This window comes from Diuraphis noxia, unplaced genomic scaffold (genome assembly GCF_037042655.1).
Source record: "Diuraphis noxia isolate RWA-SAM2 unplaced genomic scaffold, SU_Dnox_SAM2 contig0001, whole genome shotgun sequence".
Lineage (NCBI taxonomy): Eukaryota > Metazoa > Arthropoda > Insecta > Hemiptera > Aphididae > Diuraphis > Diuraphis noxia.
The window spans coordinates 110,779,446-110,785,000 of NW_028301711.1; the positions used below are offsets into that span (position 1 = coordinate 110,779,446).

The following is a 5,555-nucleotide window of genomic DNA, read 5'->3' on the forward strand; positions in this document are numbered from 1 at the left end:
GTCACCCGAACCCGGCGGTCGACCGTCACCCGGTCCGTCTCGTCAACGTGTCGCACTCCGTGTGCCGACCACACCACACACACATTTTGTTGTTGTTGAACCGCGGTCGGTCGCGCGGCCGTGACCCACAGCGGTCCCGGCCACGCGATCGCCCTCGGCGTCGGCTCGCCGCCCCCTTCCGCGGGGCGTCGGACCGGCGCTCGGACGCACGCGTCCCAGGCCGCCACGCGCGTGGCGGTCGCGGGGCGCGGTAGCAGTAAACCCGAGATCCCTGGTTGATCCTGCCAGTAGTCATATGCTTGTCTCAAAGATTAAGCCATGCATGTCTCAGTGCAAGCCGCATTAAGGTGAAACCGCGAAAGGCTCATTAAATCAGTTGTGGTTCCTTAGATCGTACCCAAGTTACTTGGATAACTGTGGTAATTCTAGAGCTAATACATGCCGACAGAGTTCCGACCGTCGCGGCGCTCTCGGGCGTCGCGCGCGGGAGGAACGCTTTTATTAGATCAAAACCGGCCCGTCGCGGCGCGCTTCGTGCGCGTCCCGATCGCGGCCCGCGCAAAGACCTGGTGACTCTGAATAACTTCGAGCTGATCGCACGGTCTCCGTACCGGCGACGCATCTTTCAAATGTCTGCCTTATCAACTGTCGACGGTAGGTTCCATGCCTACCGTGGTGGTAACGGGTAACGGGGAATCAGGGTTCGATTCCGGAGAGGGAGCCTGAGAAACGGCTACCACATCCAAGGAAGGCAGCAGGCGCGCAAATTACCCACTCCCGGAACGGGGAGGTAGTGACGAAAAATAACGATACGGGACTCATCCGAGGCCCCGTAATCGGAATGAGAACACTTTAAAACCTTTAAACGAGGATCAATTGGAGGGCAAGTCTGGTGCCAGCAGCCGCGGTAATTCCAGCTCCAATAGCGTATATTAAAGTTGTTGCGGTTAAAAAGCTCGTAGTCGGATCTGTGTCTGGGCGGTGCCGGACCACCCTGGCGGTCCGGCGTGTCGCGGCCGGCCGTGCCGCGGGACCACGTGTCCCGTCGGCGCGGTCGCCGTCGCGCTCGTCAGCCGTCTCGGGGTGTTAGTTACCGGCACGTCGGCCGGACGTATTGTCGGCAGGCGGACACGTGTCTCGTGCTCCCGGCGCGCCGCGCGGCCACGCGTCGCGCGGCCGTCGGGGTTCGACGACGGCGGCCGCCTACTCCAATCTTGCTGCGCGGTGCTCTTCACCGAGTGCCGTCGGCGGGCCGACACGTTTACTTTGAACAAATTAGAGTGCTCAAAGCAGGCTCAAATCTGGCGGGGCGGCTTCACGGCCGTCTCGTCAAAAGGCCCTGAATACTGGTCGCATGGAATAATGGAACAAGACCTCGGTCCCGCGCATCTCCGCCCTTCGCGGGCGCGCGAAACCGCCCTCCGGGGCGTTTCCGTGCGCGGGCCGCCGGGCCGCGGGCGCCAGTCGCCCGCGCGTCCCGCCGGGCCGGTTTTCGGGACCGGAGGTAATGATCAACAGAGACGGGCGGGGGCATTCGTACCGAGACGTTAGAGGTGAAATTCTTGGATCGTCTCGAGACGAACTGACGCGAAAGCATTTGCCAAGTACGTTCTCGTATGATCAAGAACGAAAGTTAGAGGTTCGAAGGCGATCAGATACCGCCCTAGTTCTAACTGTAAACGATGCCAGCTAGCGATCCGCCGGCGTTTCATTAACGACCCGGCGGGCAGCTTCCGGGAAACCGAAGCTTTTCGGTTCCGGGGGAAGTATGATTGCAAAGTTGAAACTTAAAGGAATTGACGGAAGGGCACCACCAGGAGTGGAGCCTGCGGCTTAATTTGACTCAACACGGGAAACCTCACCAGGCCCGGACACCGGAAAGATTGACAGATTGAGAGCTCTTTCTTGATTCGGTGGGTGGTGGTGCATGGCCGTTCTTAGTTGGTGGAGCGATCTGTCTGGTTAATTCCGATAACGAACGAGACTCTGTCCTGCTAACTAGGCGGGTAAACCCGGGTCGGCGTGGGCGCGGCGCCGGCGGTTTCGGCCGTCTGCGTTCGCGTTCCCGTCGGCTCGGCCCGGTATCCCCGAACGCGTTCGCCCGTCGTCCACGGCGGTCGTCGGGCGCGGCCGCGCCATCCGCGTCCCGGCGTGCGGCGGGCGTGCGGGGGTCGGGGGGCAACCTCCGGTCGCCGTGCGTCAGTCGTGCGCTGGGCTCCGCGGTGAAGCGCGCCGCGTTCGCGGCCGTCGCCGGCGGATCACGATACGTTACTAGGGCTACCGCCGGCTCCCAGGAGCTTAAACTCTTCTTAGAGGGACAGGCGGCGGACGAAAATAGCCGCACGAGACTGAGCGATAACAGGTCTGTGATGCCCTTAGATGTTCTGGGCCGCACGCGCGCTACACTGAAGGAATCAGCGTGTGTTAACATTCCTGGGCCGACAGGCTTCCGGGTAACCCGCTGAACCTCCTTCGTGCTTAGGGATCGTGGCTTGCAATTTTTCCACGTGAACGAGGAATTCCCAGTAAGCGCGAGTCATCAGCTCGCGTTGATTACGTCCCTGCCCTTTGTACACACCGCCCGTCGCTACTACCGATTGAACGACCGCAGTGAGGTCTTCGGACTGGACGCGCGTTATTCGGCCCCCTCGGGGGCTGGGTCGTCGCGCGACCGGGAAGATGACCGAACTCGGCCGTTTAGAGGAAGTAAAAGTCGTAACAAGGTTTCCGTAGGTGAACCTGCGGAAGGATCATTAGAGACGGGCCCGCGGCGCCGGCGACTCGCTTGCCGGTCTCGCGCGCGCCTAATCCGACCCCGTGGCCGCGTGCGCTCGCGCGCGACAACCGCGCACGGTTGTCGTCCGCCGACCGCCCGCGCGCCGCGACCCCCGACCGAGAGTCGACCGAAAGATGGTTACCGTCGTCGGAAGACGATTGTGTAAACGAAAAAAAAAAAAAACAAACACCCGACCCCGAACGGCGGATCACTTGGCTCGTGGATCGATGAAGACCGCAGCTATCTGCGCGTCGTCGTGTAATCCGCAGGTTATACGAACATCGACCAGTCGAACGCACATTGCGGCCTCGGTGACCCGCGGGTCCCGGGCCACGCCTGTCTGAGGGTCGTATACCGGATACTCGGCCAGACCGATGCGCCGGCACGGCAGGCGTCCGGCGGAGCGCGCGCGCCGCGTCCGGTCCTCACGGGGACCGGCGCCCGCGCGCCCGTCGGCCGCACGCCGCGCCCGCGCGAGTTTGGCGGCTCGACCGGGGAAAACGCGGGCTACCGCTCGCGGCTGCCCCCGGTCGTCCGCCCAAGTTGTGACGGCAAACAGTCACGGGTTCTCGCGCCGTCGAACGGCACGTCCCCGTCCGCCCGCCGCGCGAGAGCGCGGCCGGGTCGGCTGAGAGTCGTCCTCGAGACGCCACCTCTCCGGCAACCGAGAAGCGGACGCGGACCGTCGCCGCGCGGACGGAGCGCGGACCCGCGCACCAGTTACCACCACCACACGTACCACACACTTGTTCCGACCTCAGATCAGGCGGGACTACCCGCCGGATTTAAGCATATTAATAAGCGGAGGAAAAGAAAACAACCGTGATTCCCCCAGTAGCGGCGAGCGAACAGGGAAAAGCCCATCGCCGAATCCCGCCGCGCACTTTTGTGTCGCGGCACGTATGGGAGTTGTGGCGTACGGGCCGGCCTCGTTGCCGGGGCGCACGTGACGGTCCAAGTCTCCCTTGAACGGGGCCATGGCCCGCAGATGGTGCCAGGCCAGTAGAGGCCGTCACAGCGTTCCGGGATCGGACCGCGCCTTCGAGTCGGGTTGCTTGAGAGTGCAGCCCGAAGCGGGTGGTAAACTCCATCTAAGGCTAAATACGGCCACGAGACCGATAGTGGACAAGTACCGTGAGGGAAAGTTGAAAAGAACTTTGAAGAGAGAGTTCATAAGAACGTGAAACCGTTCGGGTGTAAACGGACAGAGCCCGCGAGTCCCCGCCGGGCGAATTCACGGTCGGTGGTCTCACCGCCGGCCGGATCTTTCGCTCGGTCAGCGGACGTCGCGACTCGTTGGGCGCCGGCCGAAGGGCCCGGGTGGCGGTTCGTCGCGGCGGTCGCGCCTCGGCGTGACCGTTCGCGCCGAACCCCGGTGCTCCTGGTCGGCTCGCCCGACGGCATGAACCGTCGACGCGGCCCCGTCGCAGGCGGGGTCCCGTCGGTCGGCGACGAGTTTCGGGCTACTTTCCGACCCGTCTTGAAACACGGACCAAGGAGTCTAACGTGTGCGCGAGTCAACGGTGATCTCACGAAAAACCACGTTTGGCGCAATGAAAGTGAACCGTTTACGGTGCGGACGATGGCCTAGCGACCGAACCCACCGGCGTTCAAAGTCGCGCTGGTCCGCAGTCCGGGGGCGTCTCCGCCAGGTCGGCTCCGGCCGTCCGGGGGCGCACCCTTAGCGCACACGTTGGTACCCGAAAGATGGTGAACTATGCCTGGCCAGGATGAAGTCAGGGGAAACCCTGATGGAGGTCCGCAGCGATTCTGACGTGCAAATCGATCGTCTGAGCTGGGTATAGGGGCGAAAGACTAATCGAACCATCTAGTAGCTGGTTCCATCCGAAGTTTCCCTCAGGATAGCTGGCGCCGATGTGTCCCGCCCGTTCGCGGGCGTACGGACGCCGGTGGGACTCCGCGCTGTACGGCGCGGTAACAACCCGCTCGTAACACGGAGGATGTCTCATACGGTAAAGCGAATGATTAGAGGACATTGGGGCCGAAACGACCTCAACCTATTCTCAAACTATAAATGGGTGAGATCGCCGGCTTTACCTGGTACACCGCGTGAACCGCGTGCGAAGCCGGCGACGGAACCCTAGGCGCTTAGTGGGCCATTTTTGGTAAGCAGAACTGGCGCTGCGGGATGAACCGAACGCCGAGTTAAGGCGCCGAAATCGACGCGTATTCAGAGACCATGAAAGGCGTTGGTTGCTGATGACAGCAGGACGGTGGCCATGGAAGTCGGAATCCGCTAAGGAGTGTGTAACAACTCACCTGCCGAAGCAACTAGCTCTGAAAATGGATGGCGCTGGAGCGTCGTGCCTATACTCGGCCGTCGGCGGCACAGTGGGGCCGGTCGTCGCTCGCGGCGGCCGGTCCCGGCAAGCCCCGACGAGTAGGATGGCGCGGCGGTGTGCGTCGAAGGGCAGGTCGCGAGACCGCCTGGAGCCGCCGTCGGTGCAGATCTTGGTGGTAGTAGCAAATACTCGAGAGGGGCCCTCGGGGGCTGCCGTGGAGAAGGGTTTCTTGTGAACAGCCGTTGTCCAAGAGTCAGTCGATCCTAAGCCCGGGGAGAGATCCTCGTACCACGGGCGAAGGCGTTTTCGAATCGCCCATGGGGCGAGAGGGAATCCGGTCCGTATTCCGGAACCCGACGCGGAACCGCTCCCTAGTGTTCGGGGCTCTTTTGTCTCGTCCGGGCGACCGGAATGAACTCGAAGAAGCCGCCGGGGGGTCCGGGAAGAGTTCTCTTTTCTCTGTGAGCGTTGTACGT

At 62.6% G+C, this 5,555-nt stretch overlaps 3 non-coding genes across 3 annotated transcripts in view; all 3 read left to right on the top strand.

Annotated features, from left to right (window-relative positions):
• The first annotated feature begins 268 nt into the window (after window positions 1-268).
• Window positions 269-2,756, top strand: LOC149063327 (small subunit ribosomal RNA). The gene has a single exon (XR_016189994.1). It is a non-coding gene; the product is annotated as a small subunit ribosomal RNA (ribosomal RNA).
• Window positions 2,757-2,968: 212 nt separating this feature from the next.
• Window positions 2,969-3,126, top strand: LOC149063328 (5.8S ribosomal RNA). Its single transcript, XR_016190008.1, has one exon. It is a non-coding gene; the product is annotated as a 5.8S ribosomal RNA (ribosomal RNA).
• Window positions 3,127-3,528: 402 nt separating this feature from the next.
• LOC149063329 (large subunit ribosomal RNA) overlaps window positions 3,529-5,555 on the top strand; it is a 4,199-nt gene continuing 2,172 nt past the window's right edge. The window contains exon 1 of the ribosomal RNA XR_016190012.1: window positions 3,529-5,555. This exon is cut by the window's right edge and continues 2,172 nt beyond it. This is a non-coding gene — a ribosomal RNA (large subunit ribosomal RNA).